The sequence below is a fragment of the Anolis sagrei genome, chromosome X (assembly GCF_037176765.1).
Source record: "Anolis sagrei isolate rAnoSag1 chromosome X, rAnoSag1.mat, whole genome shotgun sequence".
In the NCBI taxonomy this organism is placed as follows: Eukaryota; Metazoa; Chordata; class Lepidosauria; order Squamata; family Dactyloidae; genus Anolis; species Anolis sagrei.
This window is the reverse complement of record NC_090034.1, coordinates 52,648,207-52,668,841: the sequence shown is the minus strand read 5'-3', so window position 1 is coordinate 52,668,841 and position 20,635 is coordinate 52,648,207. Positions and strand designations below refer to the sequence as shown.

Genomic DNA, 20,635 nt, shown 5'->3' with positions numbered 1-20,635 from the left:
CCAGAAGCAGGAAGGTCTCGATCAATGTGGCGTGCCCCTCTCCCCGCCTCCCCAGAACTACTACATACAGAGCAATGAGAAAAAAGAAAAGAACTAAGCCGTCAGTAAAAGATGCATGCTTTGCATCAGATGCATGTGATTGGACCTTACTCCCTCCCGAGAGCCAGGCTGTCTGTCTCCCTTCCAAGAGGACAGGGTGAGACCCTGCAAGACATAAACTTCAGTGGTCTTGGTCATGGCTCAATTTTAGAATCATAGAAGTAGAATAGATCCCAAAGGCCATCCAGTCCAAACCCCTTCTGTCAGGTGGGTACATACCATCAAAGCAGTCTCAACACCATACCGCCTCTGTTTAAAACCCCTCCGAAAATGGAGACTTCACCACGCTTTGATGCATTTTGTCTTTTTTAAAAGTATATTTTATATACCTCTTGTGGCTGTATCTGAGCACTGTCTACATACAGACCATGAGCTAATCCTTTCTATCTCTATACTGCTCTCTTGTGATGATCTAATCCTTTCTATCTCTATACTGCCTACTGTATACATTCATACCTAGAGGCTAGGAGCTAATCCTTTCTATCTCTATACTGCTCTCTTCTGACTGCATCTGAGCACTGTATACATACAGACCATGAGCTAATTCTTTCTATCTCCATACTGCCCTCTTGTGGCTGCATCTGAGCACTGCATACATTCATACCTAGAGGCCCGGAGCTAAGCCTTTCTATCACTATACCGTCTTGTGACTGCATCTAAGCACTGCACACATACAGGCCAGGAGCGAATCCTTTCTATCTCTATACTGGCGTCTTGTGGCTGCATCTGAGCACTGTATACATAGAGACCGTGAGCTAATCCTTTCTATCTCTATACTGCCCTCTTGTAGCTATACCTGAGCACTGCGGACATTCATACCTAGAGGCCAGGAGCTAATCCTTTCTATCTCTATGCCGCTCTCTTGTGATGCATCTGAGCACTGCATACATTCATACCTAGAGGCCAGGAGCTAATCCTTTCTATCTCTATACTGCTCTCTTCTGACTGCATCTGAGCACTGTATACATACAGACCATGAGCTAATTCTTTCTATCTCTATACTGCCCTCTTGCGGCTGCATCTGAGCACGGCATACATTCATACCTAGAGGCCAGGAGCTAAGCCTTTCTATCACTATACTGTCTTGCGACTGCATCTAACCACTGCATACATACAGGCCAGGAGCTAAGCCTTTCTATCACTATACTGTCTTGCGACTGCATCTAACCACTGCATACATACAGGCCAGGAGTTAATCCTTTCTAGCTCTATACTGCCGTCTTGTGGCTGCATCTGAGCACTGTATACATAGAGACCATGAGCTAATCCTTTCTATCTCTATACTGCCCTCTTGTAGCTATACCTGAGCACTGCGGACATTCATACCTAGAGGCCAGGAGCTAATCCTTTCTATCTCTATACCGCTCTCTTGTGATGCATCTGAGCACTGCATACATTCATACCTAGAGGCCAGGAGCTAATCCTTTCTATCTCTATACTGCTCTCTTCTGACTGCATCTGAGCACTGTATACATACAGACCATGAGCTAATTCTTTCTATCTCTATACTGCCCTCTTGCGGCTGCATCTGAGCACGGCATACATTCATACCTAGAGGCCAGGAGCTAAGCCTTTCTATCACTATACTGTCTTGCGACTGCATCTAACCACTGCATACATACAGGCCAGGAGCTAAGCCTTTCTATCACTATACTGTCTTGCGACTGCATCTAACCACTGCATACATACAGGCCAGGAGTTAATCCTTTCTAGCTCTATACTGCCGTCTTGTGGCTGCATCTGAGCACTGTATACATAGAGACCATGAGCTAATCCTTTCTATCTCTATACTGCCCTCTTGTAGCTATACCTGAGCACTGCGGACATTCATACCTAGAGGCCAGGAGCTAATCCTTTCTATCTCTATACCGCTCTCTTGTGATGCATCTGAGCACTGCATACATTCATACCTAGAGGCCAGGAGCTAAGCCTTTCTATCACTATACTGTCTTGTGACTGCATCTAAGCACTGCACACATACAGGCCAGTAGCTAATCCTTTCTTTCTCTATACTGCCCTCTTGAGCACTTCTTTCCCAACCTTTTGAAGGAGCCACTTTCCTCCTTGATACAGCCCTGAATGAAATTGAAATTCATGGTTTCAAGTTTCAGCTGTTACGAGACAACCTGTCTTAACTTATTCATGAACCTGATCGGTCTTTGTAGATGCTGTAACCACCGGGACAAACAGGTCATTGAAATTGAAAGAGATGACTGGAGACTGACAGCTTTCTCAGGGTAAGAACAGATACCTTCTCCACAGCATCTTGATGACATTTAGCATTATTTGGCATAGGGATATTTGCATGCAAATACTGCAACTTTTGAGGATAATGCAGCATAAACTTTCCTAGACTTTGTCTACTGCCAAGCCTCTGAGGAAGTAGTTCCAGGCTGCATCTAAATTATTATTAGGTATCTGGTAAATTTTAAGCCACATTTTACCTGTGTGTATTTGCTATATGTATTTTCCATAGTGCTTTGTTTGACCTCATTGTTTTAACTCTGTTGTACCCCTCCTCGAGCCACAAGGAGAGGTAAATAATAAATTATAATTATATCGCACAGCAGAATAACACAGCTTAATCCAATCTGGACCAAACTTGGCACACATACTCTTCATTATCAAATTTTAAATAATCCAACTATTTAAACTAAAACAACCAACCCTTTCAGGACCAGAGCTAACAAAAAGGAAAGAAACAAAACAGGTTGGCTGCTGCTAGGTGAAGTGTCCCTCTGTGATGAAAAGAAAGGGAGTGAAGCTGAATGGATGTTGCTAGATGAAGGATTGGCTGTTGCTAGGTCAGGTGGCCCTCTCTGATGAAAAGGGACTGAAATAGATAATCCACATTATCTGCTCTGAACCGGGTTATATGAGTCTACACCACCCTATAAACTGATTCAAAACAGATAATCCACATTACTTGCTTTGAACTGGATTATATAAATCTACACTGTCATGTAATCCAGTTCAAAACAGATAATCCACATTATCTGCCTTGAGCTGGATTTGTTTTTTCGCGACAGGAACGACTTGAGGTTGCCCAGGGGGAGGCTTCTCTCATGTTCCTGCATGAGAAGCTGGAGCTGACAGATGGGAGCGCACCCCACTCCTCGGATTTGAACCACCGACCTTTCGGTCAGCAGTCCTGCCAGCACAAGGGTTTAACCCATTGCATAGCTGGGGGCTCCCTGCTTTGAGCTGGATTATATGAGTCTAAACTGCCATATAACCCAGTTCAAAGCAGATCATCCTCATTATTTGCTTTGAACTGGGAGTGAAGCGGATTGGATGTTGCATTGAACTGGATTATATGAGTCTGCACTGCCATATAATCCAGTTCAAAATAGACAATCCACATTACCTGTTCTGAACAAGATTATATAATAATAATAATAATAATAATAATAATAATACTTTATTTGAACCCCGCTACCATCTCCCGCAGGACTCGGTGCGTCTTACAAGAGGCCGAGCCCAAAGTACATCATTAACAAAAACACAACAGACAGCAATACAATGCAACAATAAGTAAGCAAGCAATAAAACAGTAACAAAAGCACGACACTGTTAAAAACCTGTGGCAGGGCAAAATGTAATAGTTAAAATTCTAAAAATGCTGGGCATGTCCAGGTGAGGTAGGATGGATATTTTGGGAATAGAAGGGTGTGCAGACAATTCTAACTCTCTCATAAAGTGCATTAGGGACAATTGCTTGGGATTCCTTAATCTGGGAAGGCACACTGGAACATCCATGTTTTCAAGCTCCTTCTGAAGAATCTACACTGCCATTTAATCCAGATTATCAAACCAGGTAATCCCCATTTATCTGTTTTGAACTGGATTATATGAGGCCCCTTCCACACTGCCTTGTAAAATCCAGATTATCTGCTTTGAACTGGATTATATGGCAGTGTAGACTCAAATAATCCAGTTCAAAGCAGATCATCTGGATCATCTACTTTGATAATCTGGACTAATCCAGATTATATGCTTTAAACTGGATTATAAGGCAGCGAAGACTCGTACAATCCAATTCAAAGCAGATCATGTGAATTATGTGGAAGGGGCTATATAGGTAAAGGTAAAGGTAGTCCCCTGACAATAAATCCAGTCATGTCTGACTCTGGGGTGTGGTGCTCATCTCCATTTCTAAGCCGAAGAGCCAGCGTTGTCCGTAGACACTTCCAAGGTCATGTGGCCGGCATGACTGCATGGAGCGCCGTTACCTTCCCGCCGGAGCGGTACCTATTGATCTACTCACATTTGCATGTTTTCGAACTGCTAGGTTGGCAGAAGCTAGGACTGACAACGGAAGCTCACGCCGCTCCCCGGAATCGAACCTGTGACCTTTCGATCAACAAGCTCAGCAGCTCAGTGCTTTAACCCACTGCGCCACCGGGGGCTCCTAAGGGGCTATATAATCCAGTTCAAAACAGATGAAGCACATTACTTGCTTTGAACCAGATTATATGAGTCTACACTGCCCTATAATCCGGTTCAAAACAAATAATCCACATTGCTTGCTTTGAACCGGATTATATGAGTCTACACTGCCATATAATCCAGTTCAAAGCAGATAATCTGGATTGTGTATGGCAGAGTGGAAAGGCCTCCCATCAGACGTCACATCCATAAAGATCCTTCTCTTGCAACGTTGCGGCTTGGGGAGCCCTCTCCTCCTGCTTTTGACACGCGCTCAACTCCTAAACGTGACGTCACTGGGCCTGGGAGAGAGAAAGAGAGAGGGGGAAACCGGAAGTGTCGCCATAGTTTCGTGGGCCCGCCCTTCCCGCCCGCCCGGAAGTCCGCGTTCGTTTCCAATATGGCGGCGGCGAACCCGGAAGTGGGTCGGAGTAGACGCCAGAGCCGGGAACTCTGAGGTGGTTGCTGCCGTTTCTCGCCGGTTTCCACAAGGGAAAGAAGGAGGACGAGGTGAGAGCGACTTTAAGCCTCGACAACCGCCGTCATTTCCCCTTTTTCTTTCCATTCGAGTTCTGAGGGGAAGACCCCCCCCCCACTTTTCTTTCCATTCGAGGTCTGAGCGGAAGAACCCCCCCCTTTCCTCCCCTTTCGTGACAGGCAGAGTCTCACACGAAATCCTTATAGGCCTCAAAGGCCTGCTTTAGTTCTCTGTCAAGAGAGATCATCGTAATAATAATCATAATTATGGCTATTTATTTTAAAGACCCAGTCAAGAGAGTGCTGTGTTTCTAATAGATGTTTATTATTCTCCTCTTATGTTGTTTGTAATGTTTCTTTATTTAATTCCGTTTTAATTTTTGTGCTCTCTTATACTTATATAGATACTTGCTTGGGTACTCGGTGTTGCCTGGGTTAAAGGAAAAATATGTATTTTAAACTGTACAAAATGCATACGGTTGTGTTTGAACTACAACTCACATCATGCCAGGTTAACCCCGAAAAACTCCATCAGTACTTAAAGTGTGTTATGTTCGGCAAATTTGCTCTCCAGATGCATCATCATTGGGGTTCAGTGTGCCCTCTTGCTGTAGGGTAAACTACATCTCCCACTATGGTGAGTCAGTCCCCTCAAAGCCCTCCAGTAGGTTGAGTTAGTAATGGGGGTTCTGTGTGCCAAGTTTGGTCCAGGTCCATCATCGGTGGAGGTCACAGTTTCTCTGGTTGTGGGTGAACTACAACTCCCAGAAAGGAAGGTCCGTTCCCCCAAACCCCTCCAATAATCAAATTTCGGCATACCGGATCTGTGTGCCAGGTTTAGTCCTGATTCCTCGGTTTTTGGGTTGACAGTGCTCTCTGGATGTAGGTGAGCTACAACTCCCCCAAATCAAGGTAAATTTTCCTCAAAGACCTCCAGTATTTTTTGCTGGTCACAGGGGCTCTATGTACCAAGTTTGGTCAAATTCCATCTTTGGTAGAGTGCTCATTGATTGCATGAGAACTATACATCACAATTCCTATAACTCCAAAATGTCCAGGCCAATTCCTTTCCAAACCTACCAGTATCGAAATTTGGGCATATCGGGTATGCATGCCAAATTTGTTCAGATCCATCATTATTTGTGTTCATAGTGCCCTCTGGATGTAGGTGAATTACAACTCCTATAAATCCCTCCAAAGACCTCCAGTATGTTTTGTTGGTCATGCGGGTTCTGTGTGCAAAGTTAGCACCAGGTCTATCAGAGTGCTTTTAGATTGTAGGTAAACTATACATACCAGGACCTATAACTCCTATAAATCACAGTGAATTTTCCCCAAATCTTTCTAGTATGTTCAGTTGATGATCAATTCCTCTGTTTGCTTTGTTCCATAGAAAAGAATAGGAAAGGGTTAAGGGAGAGGCAGTGGGCGGGATCATGCAAATTCCACACCAATGGAGAGAGTCAGAAACACTGTGATGTCTGTGGTGTAGGAAACACATAAAATCTTGGATGGAATTGTCCCCGTATGAAAGCCTTCACTTGGGTGGTGAATAGTATGTTTTTTGTGGAGAACATTGGCAGGGGTCTTGGACATGTTCATGGCGCTCACTATAACTTGCAATGTCATTGGAGGGAGGGCCTTTGATGTCTCCTGAGTGGTGGGAGTTATAGCTGTTTGTGGAGGCAGGAGCTTTATTGATATTTTCCCCAAAAGGTTTGGTAGGAATATTATTTTTTTTAATTCTGCTTAGCTATTATCCCATAGCATAAAAATACAACAAAAAACATCACATAAGCATAGTAAACAGAAATACACACTACATAAGGCAAATTTAACAGATTAAAAATTAAAACATTATACTGTTATACCATTAAAAGTTCCCTGACCCTCAGGCCATTAAGATTATCCATTAAAACAGTTGATCTAGGGTCCTAATTGCTCAATTTCCTTTAGAATGTGTTAAAATATTGCTGGTCTGAAATAGCATTCCAAAAATATACAATGACCTATATGTATCTGGCCATTTCCTATTGTTGATCGTCAGAAAAGGCCTGGTTCCATAAAAAGGTTTTAACTTGAGAGCAAAAGGCCAACAAGGAGGGGGGCGATTGCACCTCTGTAGTAAGGGAGTTCCAGAGCCACAGGGCCACCACTAAAAAGGCCCTCTCTCTTGTTTGTTTGTTTATTCATTATTTATTTACAGTATTTATATCCTGCCCTTCTCACTTCAAAGGGGACTCAGAGCGGCCTTACAATCGGAAGCAATTTGATGCCATATCAACAGACAGAAAAATAAACATATACATTAAGACAAAGTTTTAAAAACAATATAAACATTAAAACACATTATTAAAATCACGCAATCCAAGGACAAAGTCAAAAGCTGTTCCTGTTGTTATTGCACATAATTCCACTATTGGCCAAAGACTCGGTCCCTGAGCCATGTTGTTAATTTCTTTCTGAAGGTGAGGAGGGAAGGGGCTGACCTGATTTCGCTGGGGAGGGAGTTCCATAGCCAAGGGACCACCACTGAGAAGGCCCTGTCCCTTGCCCCCACCAATTGCACCTGCAAAGGAGGTGGGACTGAGAGAAGGACCTTCCCAGACAATTTTAATCTCCGTGATAGTGCATAGAGGGAGATACATTCAGACAGATAAGCTGGGCCAGAACTGTTTTGGGCTTTATAGGCTAAAGTTCGCACTTTGAATTGTGCTCGGTAGCAGACGGGCAGCCAGTGGAGCTGACGTAACAAGGAGTTGTATATTCCCTGTATGCCACTCCAGTGAGCAAACTGGCTGCCGCCCATTGGACCACTTGGAGCTTCCAAACAATCTTCAAAGGCAACCCCACATAGAGGGTGTTGCAGTAGTCTATTCAGGCTGTAACAAAAGCGTGGACCACAGTGACCAAGTCTGGCTTCTCAAGGTATGGGCAGAGCTGGTGCACAGGCTTTAATTGTGCAAAAGCTCCCCTGGTCACTTCCAAAACCTGGGGTTCCAAGCTCAGCGATGAATCCAGGACCATTCCCAAGCTGCCATCTGCGTCTTCGTGGGAGTGTAATCTTATTCACCACAGGCTGTAACCCTATACCCTGTTTGACCTTCCAACTGACCTTTGTCTTGTCTGGATTCAATTTCAATTTGTTAGCCCTCATCCAGACTGTCAAAGCTGCCAAGCATTGGTTCAGAACCTGAACAGCCTCCTTAGCATTAGATGGAAAGGAGTAATAGAGTTGGATGTCGTCTGCGTACTGATGATGTTGAATTTCAAAATTCCGGATGATTTCTCCCAGCGGCTTTATGTAGATGTTAAACAACATGGGGATTGTGACGGTGATGGGACTGAAAGAAGGGCCTCTCCTGATGATCTGACACCCCTGGTGCTTATTTTGTGTTTGTTGTGCACAAAAGGGAGTACAGTTGACATTGCTTGGTGTTGTTCGGTGTGCCCCTCGCTTGAATATGTGTTAACCTCTTGTGGATGAAGGGACCACTCGTGCATGCTGTGAGGGGCCCTGCTGAGGTGGCTGGCTACAAAATAGTCTTTCCCAGCAGATATACTGCCAACAAAAAGATCCCTTTGGTGAGACACCAGTCCCATATCTGGATGGTCAGAGACAAAGGGTCCTGGGGTTGCGTACCGCCCTGTTTGTTGACATAGAACATTGTAGTTATGTTGTCCGTAAGAACTTGCATGGTGTCTCCCAGAAGCAGCTGCTCCAAAGTTTTGAGGGCTTTCTGGATTTCCAGTATGTATACATGGAAAGGCAAGAAATGTTAAGATTAGGTGTTAATATATTAATAAAGATGAAGAAGAATATTTTTTATTTCTTGCTCGCCTCTCATACAGCTAGAGGCCGGGTCACAACGTTGCGAAAATACACATTTGTCTAAAAACATTCTTTAAAATACACACATTGAAGCATATTGAATATTAAAACAAATTGAAACTGAATCCAGACCAAACAGAGGTGCTTGCTACCAAGGGTCCTCATCTGGGGATTTGTTTTTTGTGTCAGAAGCAAATTGAAAGTTATATTGTATAAAAAAACCCACAAAGATAAAAACGTGTCATTATGCTAAATGTCCTTTGACCAGAAGCTGGCCACTTCAAGTGCTTCTAGTGTCACTGTAAGAAGGTGCTCCATTGTGTATGTGGCAGGGCTCAGACTGCATTGTAGTAAGTGGTCTGTGGTTTGCTCTTCTCCACACTTGCATAATAATAATAATAATAATAATAATAAACCCCGCTACCATCTCCCACAGGACTCGGTGCGGCTTACAAGAGGCCGAGCCCAAATACATCAGAAACAAAAAACACAACAACAACAATACAACAATAAATAACTCATAGCAAAGCAAATCAATAACAAAAATATCCACTGAAGCTTTAGTACCAATCCTTGTTTCCACAACAAGCCAAATTTTCCAAAATCCAGTTCTCACAGGGACAGAAAATGAAGTGAAAGTGAGGCACAGGCAGCAAACAAACACCACAGGGGTGTTGACCCTTCCCTATGCAATCCAAAGCGTTCTCTCTCTCTCTCTCTTTGGCTGGAGTTACAGTTTTAAAAAGTCCATATTTCTACTTACATACAAATTCAACTTAAGAACAAACCTAGATAATGTATCTTGTTCATAACTTGGGGAATGCCTGTATTTGTAAATGAGAGATTGTACAAATGGGACCCACATGTGTACGCTAAACTCATGCAAGGCCTTGACATATTTTTATTCATGGTATTTTTTGATACTTTTGTGCATCAGGCAGAGTGTGTGTCCATTGAATGGCTAGCGGAGGTATTTATCTCAGGCGGATAATTGGGAAATTTTGAAGGATTTGGGGATCCTAGATCAATGCTGAGCCTGTTTCCCCCTCTTGTTCATGGAATGACTTGTAGGAACACAGTTAACAGAGCAGGAGATAGCGGTGGCACTCACTTTCCACTTCTGTACATTCCCATTATTTCCAGGTCCCTAGTTTCTATCACTTATGGCTTACCTCCCTCTTCTTCAGTTTCTCCAATGGTGAAGAAAGAGAGCCCATTTCTTATTATCCTCCTCCTTGAAAAGGTTGTGTTGAAATAGAAGGAGAAATATCCTAATTTTTGATTACACCTCTATACTGCTGTTATCCCTATGACATTTTAGAGTTATTTATTTATTTATTTATTTATGTACAGTGTTTATATTCTGCCCTTCTCACCCTGAAGGGGACTCAGAACGGATCACAGAACACATTTATTTATTTATTTCATGTATTTATACCCTTCCCTTCTCCCCCCGAAGGGGGACTCAGGGTGGCCTCACATAAGCATCATGTGTCTTCTAAAGGACAGGAGGGAGGTGGCCAATCTGATGTCCTTAGGGAGGGAGTTCCACAGACAGGGGACCACTGCCGAGAAGGCCCTGTCTCTTGTCCCCACCAACCACATTTGTGGGAGTGGTGGGGTCGAGAGCAGGGCCCCCTATGATGATATTAAGCTTCGTGATGGTTTATAACAGGAGATACATTCGGAGAGGTAATCTGGGCCAGAACTGTTTAGGGCTTTACAAATTAAGACCAGCACTTTGAATTGTGCTTGGAAGCTGATTGGCAGGCAGTGGAACTGGCGCAGCAAAGTAGTAGTACACTCCATGTACGCCGCTCCGGTGAGCAGCCTGGCTGCTGACCATTGGACTAATTGAAGCTTCCGCTAAGTCTTCAAAGGCAGCCCCACGTAGAGAGCATTGCAGTAGTCTATTTGGGATGTAACCAGAGCGTGGACCACCGTGGCTAAGTCATGGCACGCATGGCAAACATTCATTGCAGTTTTACACTGACAATACAGATAACAGTACATAGATAGAGGTATATATAGGCTTTCTCATCTTCGGCATCTTGGAGGTTGTGCTTGGTTCTGGCCATGGAGTTGGGGGTGCTGTCACTCGACCTTCCCTGCCGAAGAGCTTTGTTTGTAAACTTTCCTCCTTGATCACATCATCGGCATTTTTCTGGCATGTCCTTTTAATACCTTCCCGCTTTAATACTTCCCCGCTTTAAAGTGGTGCCTATTTATCTACTCACATTTGTTTTCGAGCTGCTAGGTAGGGGAGCTCACCCCCCAACCCGAGCTTCGAACTGCCAGCCTTTTGATTGGCAAGATTTACTGCAGCTGGTAATTAACCTGCTGTGCTAAAGCCCGGCCCTGGGCAATGTAGTTGCATCTTGAGTATATAAAAGTCAATGTATGTATGGATGTTTGTTTGTCTGTACCCAAAGGCTGTTGAAGTGGTAATGGATTGGTTGTTGCTAAATTAAATTGCCCTCTGTGATGTTACTGGAAAAGAAAGGTGACATGAAGAAGGAAGGAGATAAAGAAATGAAGGAAAAGAGGTGGAATGGATGGAGAAAAGGATGGAAGGAAGGGAGAAAAAAGAAAGAGGGAAAAGTATGAGAGAAGGGAAAGAGAAAGAAGGGATGAAAGCATGCAGGCAGCAACCACTCTGACACCTGGACAGGTATATATTTATTTATTTTATTTATTGCAGTTACTTATACCCCGCCCTTCTCACCCCCGAGGGGGGACTCAGGGCGGCTTACAAACAGAGGCACAAATTCGATGCCTGTCAAAATATACACGTTTGCTATAAAAGGAGGGAAAATTGATTGAAAACACTGACCTTCTTGTGATCCACCATGGGTTACATTTCAGGAGAAAGACAGGATATCAATCAAATAAACGATTAAACGTGTGACTGTATGGCCATTGGCTGGTATATCATGGAGTTGTAGTCCAGGAATGTAAAAGGTTTTTTTTTCCCATCACAGAAAGAGAAAGGATACATTCTCCATTTCTTAGTCTCCTTTCCCTTTCCAATCCTCGTGTGTTTGCCTCTGCCCCACCACAGTTGGCTTGGCCTTGCTCTTTAAGGCATGGTAGAACTTGTCTGTGAGGAGAGGTCTGAGTTTTGGAAGGTAAAAAATCCCAACACTTCTTTTTGGAGGGTTGGAGGCTTACAGAAGTCCAAAGCCAACATGACTAGTAGTGGAATCTGGTTGTTTTGCTCCAACAGAGTTTCTGGTGGGAGCAGAGAAGAGCACAGGTTCTTTTCGTGTGCTTAGGGTGGGGTTGGATTAGCAGGGTACTTCCTCATTGATATCTTGGTGAATAATTTACTTTTCCTCTAATATATTTGACTTTGATACTTTTCCTGAGATAGGGTGGCGTTGACCAACAAACCCATTGCATTGCATTGTCGAAGGCTTTCATGGCTGGAATCACTGGGTTGTTTTCCGGGCTGTCTGGCCCTGTTCCAGAGGCATTATCTCCTGATGTTTTGCCCACATCTATGGCAGGCATACTCAGAGGTTGTGAGGTCTGTTGGAAACTTGGCAAGTGTGAAATATCCAGAGTGGGAGAAAGCACTCTTGTCTGCTTGAGGCAAGTGTGAATGTTGCAATTGGCCACCTTGATTAATGGTCTTGTAGCTTCAAAGCCTGGCTGATTGCTGTCTGGAGGGATCCAACATTCACACTTGCCTCAAACAGACAAGAGCTAATACCTCCTAACAAAGGATTCACCCAGGCAGGAAGCAGCCAGGCTTTGATCTGCAAGGCCATTCAATGCTAATCAAGGTGCATTCAAACTTGCCTTGAGTTTTTTCTCCCACCCTGGACATTCCATAGATATATAAACACCACTTGCCTAGTTTCCAACAGACCTCACAACCTCTAAGGATGCCTGCTGTAGATGTGGGTGAAACGTCAGGTGAGAGTGGTTCTGGAACATGACCAGACAGCCTGGAACACTCACAGCAACCCATTGCATTGTACTGTCAGCCTAAGAAGACTGCAGCAACCCTTCTTAGAACAAATATTATTGGTGACGCTATTGGGTATGCAGGCATGCCGAAACAGCATAGCCTGACAACTGGGTAGGGATTTGGTCTCTTTTTCTTGGTCTTAGTTTGTTGTATGCTGCCTTTACTCCCTTCGGGGAGATAATGGTGGGGTATAAATAAAGTTTATTATTATTGATTATTTTCTCCTCCTCAGTTGGTTATCTCTGTTAGTATGGTGAAATTCAGATGTGAGAGGAGATCTCGGGCATTCCCCTTCACCTTGACACCATTGTTTGCATACCTCTCCCAGAGGATCCCTTGTCACTGCTTCCGCAGTCCAAGTACATTGAATATTTATTTGGAAATCTCCAAGGGATACCCGAAGGGTGCAGCAGTTCTGAGTCACTTCCTGTAAGGAGGAAGCGAGTCCTGCAGGCAGGCCGCCTGGGGTTGAAGGTGTGGTGCTTGTGATGGGACTGTGAAAGAGGCTGCTGCTCCAGGCGATAGGCAGCTAAGCCTTTTGGCGTAGGAAGCCTGACCTAGGTGTGCCCTGAACCGCTGACCCCACTCCTTAGGACATGTTTTAGTGCACAAGGTTGTATCCCAGGCCTGAAGCCACCTATGACCACAGCATCACACAAGAGTCCAGAGTATAAGCAAAGGAGTTGCATGTGACGTCTGTAGATAGTCGTTTCACAGGCATATAGCAGGGTTGGGAAGATAATAGCTTTATATACAAGCACTTTGGTATCCCTACGGATGTTCTCAAACACTCTCTGCTTCATTTGGAAAAATGCTGCACTTGCAGAGCTCAGGCGGTGTTGTATTTCAGTGTCAATATTGACTTTTGTTGAGAGGTGGCAGCCAAGATAGCGGAAATTTATTATTATTTATTTCGAGTACTTCTACCCCGCCCTTCTCAACCCCCGAAGGGGGACTCAGGGCAGAAATGGTCAGCATTTTCTAATGTTACACCATTAAGTTGTATTTCTGGCATTGGAAAGGGATTGGCTGGTGAGTGCTGGAAGAGCACTTTGGTTTTCTCAATGTTCAGTCACAAGCCGAGCTTCTCATATGCTTTTGCGAAGGTGTTTAGAGTGGCTTGTAGGTCTTCTTCTGAACACGCACAGATGATGTTGTCATCAGCATATTGGAGTTCTATAACAGATGTTATTGTGACTTTGGTTTTGGCTTTCAGTCTGCTGAGGTTAAATATCTTGTCATCTGTCCAATACATGATTTCAACTCCGGTGGGAAGCTTTCCATCGACAAGATGAAGTATCAAAGCAATGAAGATGGAAAATAAGGTTGGGACAGTAACACATCCCTGTTTGACACCTCATTCCACCTTAAATGGGTCACTTTGGGAGCCATTGCTGTCCAAGCATAAATCCACAAGCAAAAGATATACTTAGAAAAACCTGAGCAGGAGTCATAAAATAAGAATAAAGAAACCTTCCAGGATACTTGAATCCAAAAACAAGACTAGACTTAACACAAGAACTCAGGCCTAGGTTTTCACTTGAAAGCCAACGTTGCCTGAACTAACTTTAAGGTAAACAACTGGCTGTTAATAAGCAGTCATTAAATCATGTTATTTCCCACAATTTTTCTATCTCTTTCCCATGTAATCTCTCTGACCTATAGGGCCAATTCTCTGCTCTGGTCTGTAAACAGAGACTTTTGCTTATCTCCGTAATGCCAGGTGTTTCCACTTGAGAGTTTTCCGTTTAGCTGAATTCTTCTTCACTCGACCCCTTATCTAATGATATTGTTTCTGGCTCCTGTGGCTGACATTGGAGCTTGGCACTGTCTGAGTCAATTTCATCCCCCAGGCCTGAATCTTCAACATTTTGAACCTGGCCTGAATCTGCATCACTTTGAATCCCAGAAAATCCCACAATCCCTTCTGAATCATCAGTGAACCCATCAGCCCCTGGCTGCTGAGCTATATAATAGCTCCCTTTCACGTTGCATGATAATAGCACTTTGGTCTTGCTTGAACTGTCTTGGCCTCGTCCCATCCATGGATTTTCAAGTTCAAGGGGAGTTACTGCAGCTGGATCTACACTGCCATATAATTCGGTATCTGATTTGAAAAAAAAATCTGTTCTTGGTTTGAAAGTGTTATTTCCCATTTAATTGTGTGGTCCTTATTTTGAAAGTAGTTATTCTACTCCAGAAACTTTGTTTCTGTGACTGCCACAAACAAGGTTAATTCGGTTGAGACTAGATTATGAGATAGTAATTGAAAAACAATAGCAAAATTTGCTGCAGGATGTCCTGCAACAACAAAGTTTTTGCAGTTTAATAAACCTTTTCAAAGACAATTATGCTGGGGAAAGTGGAAGGTAAAAGGAAGAGGGGCCGATCAAGGGCAAGATGGATGGATGGCATCCTTGAAGCGACTGGACTGACGTTGAAGGAGCTGGGGGTGGTGACGGCCGACAGGGAGCTCTGGCGTGGGCTGGTCCATGAGGTCACGAAGAGTCGGAGACGACTGAACGAATGAACAACAACAAGTGTTATATGAGTCAACACTGGCATATAATCCAGTTTGAAATCATATAATCTGGATTCAGAAACTCAGTTATATGGCAGATGAGGCCTTAGAATTCATAGCCAGAGAGCTCTTGCAGCTTCCCAATTCCCAGGACTCCACAGTGTTGCCTTATTATTATTATTATTATTATTATTATTATTATGTTTATTTAACTGCCTTAAGGTAGTCCTGTGTTTGCGGAGAGTGAAAGAACGTTATGGAAATCCAGCAGGGAGAAAAAAACTTTGTGAGGTGCAAATATATACTTCTTGTACATGTTCAGTTTGTTTCCAATTTATGGCAACCCTGAGGTGACCTTATGATGGGATTTTCTAGGATTGAGAGAATGGGACTCACCCAAGGTCATCCTCAGGAGCAGCATGGCTAAGCAGGGAATCAAAGCTTGGTCTCCTCTCCAGAATCCTAGTCCAGTGCTAAAATTGCTTTGCCACTGGGAGTTTAGTTAAGTAATTACATGTTTATTTCATATATGTTAAGAGTTAGAAAGGACCTTAGAGTTAGAAAGGAGAAAACCATGAAAATGAACAAAATTTGGCTACCAGTATTAAAAAACTCTAAAATTGCAACAGCACAACAACAGAGGAAGCAGGCAGGGACATCTAATTACCTCTCAACAAAAGTTTGCCCCAGGCGCAGTCAGGCCATTGTATGCTAATCAAGGTGGTCAGTTGAAACATTCACACCCAGCTCCAGCAGAGAAGAGCCCTTTGTCTCACCCTGGTCATTCCACAGATATATAAACCCTTTCCCCTAGTTCCAACAGACCTCACTACCTCTGAGGATGGTTGCCAAAGTGCAGGCGAAACATCAGGAGAGAATGCCTCTAGACCATGGCCATACAGCCCAAAAAAACCTACAACAGACCTTAGGTTCTGCTTATGTAAGCTAGTAAGTCTATCAAGCTTAAATTGTGGGATCTACCCACTGAGGCAGTCCATTCCACTGCCAAGTTCTTCAAGAAGGGGAACAACATTCCTTGGCAGATGGCTGATGGCAGGCTTTCCTTCTGTGCAGGTCTTCAAACAGAACTTAAATGGCCGTCTTTCACTATCGCTTTATTTAGGCACTCCTGTACGACAGAGGGTTGGGCCCAATGGCCCTTGGGGTCCTTTCCATACCCCTAATTGATCAGTGCAACTCTTGTAGGCCTATCTTCCTTTCGTACAACAGGGAGATAGCCTGGAGTGCATTGAGAAGACTGTTTTGTTCATTTTTCTCTCAAAATTATTGAAGACTAGCTTAGGTACCTGGCATTGCCCAGGTTATTTGAAGAAGTCATTTTTTTATTTTACAAAATACATAACTCTCATCATGCCAGGTTAACCCCCTGAAACTCCATCAGTAGTTAAAGTTTGTTATGCTGGGCAAATTTGCTCTCGATACATCATTTGTGGGATTCAGTGTGATTTCTGGCTACAGGATAAACTACAGCTCACACCATGGTGGGTCAGTCCCCTCAAATCCCTCCAGTAGGTTCAGTTGATCATAGGGGTTCTGTGAGCTTAGTTTGGTCCAGATCCGTCATCCGTGGTGGTCACAGTGTCTCCGGATGTAAGTGAACTGCAACTCCCAGAAATGAAGGTCAGTTCCCCTTAATCCCCTCCAGTATTTTCAGTTGTTCATGGTGGTTCTATGTGCCAAGTGAGGTCCAGGTCCAGAGTTCTCTTTGATTGCAGGTGAACTATAAATCCCAGTACCTACAACTGCCATAAATCTTGGTGAATTCTCCCCAAACCTCTTCAGTATTTTTCTTTGGTCATGAGGGCTCTGTGTGCCAAATGTGGTCCAGGTCCATTGTCAGTGGGTGTGTGTGTGTGTGTGTGTGTGTCACAGTGCTCAGTCTTGATGCAGAATGAACTACATCTTCCATCATGTGAAATCAATCCCCCAAACTCCTCCAGTATGTTGAGTTGCTGATTAGTTCTTCTCTGATAGTTGTGCAGACAGAGTTGGAAAGAGTAGGAAAGTGTTAAGGGAGAGGCAGTGGGCGGGATCATGCAAATTCCACATCAATGGAGATAGTCAGAAACACTGGGAAGAATAAGAAACACTGGGATGCCTGTGGTGGAGGAAACGCATAACATCTAGCATGAAATGGTTCCCAAATGAAAGCATTCATTGGGTGGTGGGCAATATGATGTTTAAGGAGGACATTGGCAGGAGTTGGGCTACATGTTCATGACGCTCGCTATAACTGAAATGTCATTGGAGGGAGGGCTTTTGGTGGCTCCTCAGTACTGTAGGTAAAAGCTGGTTGTGGAAGTGGGAGCCTGTCTGTGGCAGTGGGCACCCCAGCCACATACACACATACATATTTACACACATACATATTTTCACTTTTATTAGGTATATATAGAAAGATATAGCTATAGATGGTATGTCTTGACCGTATGTTTCACCACAAGATAAGGATTACTCAGGGGAGGCCTTCACCCTTGCAGAGTTTTTTGGGTTGACGTACACAGCTTCCAGGCTGCTTTTTAAAATTTAAATGAATCAAATTGACTCATCACCTGGCCTGTTCCCCCTGAAAGGGGATGAGCCGACAGGGGAAAAAAACTGGCAGTACTTGCTTTGCATAGCTCGGGGGCAAGGCACAGAAACCTGGATAGTTCGACAAACTTGGCACAGATTATATTGCCTGCAGAAGTGGGAGTGTGGGATGTCTGTGTGTGTGTGTGGGGGGGAGGGGGCGATCTCTGTGTGGCTGGGAAGAAAGTTTGCAAACAGCTTCTCAGGTGACTCTCCCCTCCCTTGCAAGGAACACGTCTTTGAAGAAGAGATGCTAACCCCCTCCCCCCCCCCCCCCCCCCCCGCACGTTGAATGAACACCCCTGGAAGTCTCATTGTAGAGTAATCCCTGTATGGCAGCCTGGCCGGATTTGTTGAACGTTGCCACTGATGTACTCTGGAGAAATTGTGAGTTGAAATAGATCGGTAGCAGGTTCTGCATGTTGGCCAGGTGTCATTGGGATTCCTGTGTGCTTTCTCCCTTCTCCAACTAAGAAGAATTGGGCTCTGGAGGACTCCAAAGAGTCTTTTATTTGGGTTGCTGTGAGTTTTCCGGGCTCTCTGGCCATGTACCAGAAGCATTCTCTCCTGACATTTCACCTGCATCTATGGCATGCATCCTCAGAGGTTGTGAGGTTTATTGGAAACTAGGAAAATGGGGTTTATATATCTGTGAAATGTCCAGGGTGGGAGAAAGAATTCTTGTCTGTTTGAGGTAGGTGTGAATATTTCAGTTGGCCACCTTGATTAGCATTTAATGGCCTAGCAATTTCAAGGTCTGGCTTCTTGCCTGTGGGAATCCTTTTTTGGGAGGTGATTAGCTGGCCTTAATTGTTTCTTGTCTGGAACCCCCCTGTTTTTGAGTGTTGTTCTTTATTTACTGTTATGATTTTAGAGGGTTTTTTAAAATACTACTGGAAACCAGATTTTGTTTATTTTCATGGTTTCTTCCTTTCTGTTGAAATTATCCACATGCTTTGTGGATTTAAATGACTTCTATGTGTTGTCTGACATGGAAGTTGTTAGAGTGGTCCAGATATATAAACCCCGTTTTCCTAGATTCCAACAGACCTCACAACCTCTGGGGATGTCTACCATAGATGCAGGTGAAGCATCAGGAGATAATGCTTCTGGAACATGGCCATACAGCCCGGAAAACTCACAGCAACCTAGTGATTCCAGTTATGAAAGCCTTCAACAATACACTTTTTCATTTGTTATTGAAGGCTTTCATGGCTGAAATCACTGGGTTGCTGTGAGTTTTCCGGACTGTATGGCCATGTTCCAGAAGCATTTTCTCCTGATGTTTCACCCACATCTGTGGCAGGCATCCTCAGAGGTTGTGAGGTCCATCCCGAGAGGACTTCTCAACCTCTGATAATGCCTGCCATCAATGTGGGTGAAATGTCAGGAGAGAATGCTTCTGGGACATAGCCATAGAGCCCGGAAAACTCACAACAACCCAGTCTTATTTGTTGAGGCAGGGAGAATTTTGTCTGGGTGCCTTCCAGATTTCATCGCTCCAGGTTACTTGGATAGTCCTGGTGTTGTTGGTTTTTTTATGGAAGTGCAGACAGAAAAGGTTCTTGAGAAAAGCAGTCTGGCTTTACATGATGGTACAGAGATTTATGTGGAAATGGCTGGCACAGCTTGCTCTGGAAACTTGCTTTTCCCTCCTCCCTTGGTTGCGAAATCAGACCCCCCTGTTGCTTAATCGGGGGAGGGGGGAATCTGATTGGAAATCAGAGGAATCTGGAAGTATAGAAAAAGAAGAAGGAAGTGTAGAGTGTGGCCCAAATTCTACCCTGCAGGCTTTGTCTGTCACATCGTATCCAAGATGTGGACAGTGTCATATACCAGAGAAGGAACACCTCTGACCTTAAACACCACACCTACTTGGTAAAATCAGTAAGCAGTTTAGTGAAGAATAAATGTAGGCAAAACAGTAAAAAATAGCAAAAAGAGTAAAGGTCCAAAATATAAAATAGTCCATAAGGTTCAAAGGAAAACAGAATCCATGAGTACATAAAAATCCATGAAAACTAGGCACTTGAATCCATGAAATAAGACAGCAGGAAAATCTCATAGACAAATCTTAAACTTGGCAAAAGCTTGATACATGAAACTAAGAGCACTTGACAGCAAGATGGTGAAAAAAATAATAATGTTAACCCGACTCAGACAACTCTCCCATGCATCATTATAAAGCTTTCTTAGATTCCAAAACTGAAAGGAAAGCATTTCTCTTGACCTTCCCACCAGATAGCTTGTTATTCCTCTTTTACTGTAGACAATTGTCTCAGTCTTTGAAGAATTTGTCTCTGTTTAGTAAAACTTTGCTTTCTGTGCAAGCTTTCATTATCTTCTCTCTCATTAACCTCTGCACCTGACAAATCATTTTCAGACAGTTGCTCTGAGAAAAGCGGTGAAGGGCCTCTCCCAAGAATGTGGCCTTTTGAATCTTCCGGAGACAGCTCAGGTATCTCATCTGAGCTTAACTCAGGCCCAAGCAAACCCTCATCCCCAATGCCAACAGACCCAAGCTCACCATCAGGAACATCATCCCCATTCCCATCATGAATATCAGACAGAGTCACAGGCTGACATACAACAGGCAGGAGAAAAGCAAAGGAGGGCAATAGAGATGGTTATATACATGGAAAAGTGGAAAAGAACTTTAGACGTTTCATTTGGAAGAAAAAGTGCAAAGTGTTAATTGCAATGATATGTA

General features: G+C 43.8%; 1 protein-coding gene across 1 annotated transcript in view; it reads left to right on the top strand.

Annotated features, from left to right (window-relative positions):
* The first annotated feature begins 4,909 nt into the window (after positions 1-4,909).
* The window catches only part of SBNO2 (strawberry notch homolog 2), a 126,523-nt gene continuing 110,797 nt past the window's right edge, over positions 4,910-20,635 (top strand). The window contains exon 1 of the mRNA XM_060785066.2: positions 4,910-5,037. The gene's annotated coding sequence lies outside the window, so the exon portion shown is untranslated. The remainder of the gene's footprint in view (positions 5,038-20,635) is intronic.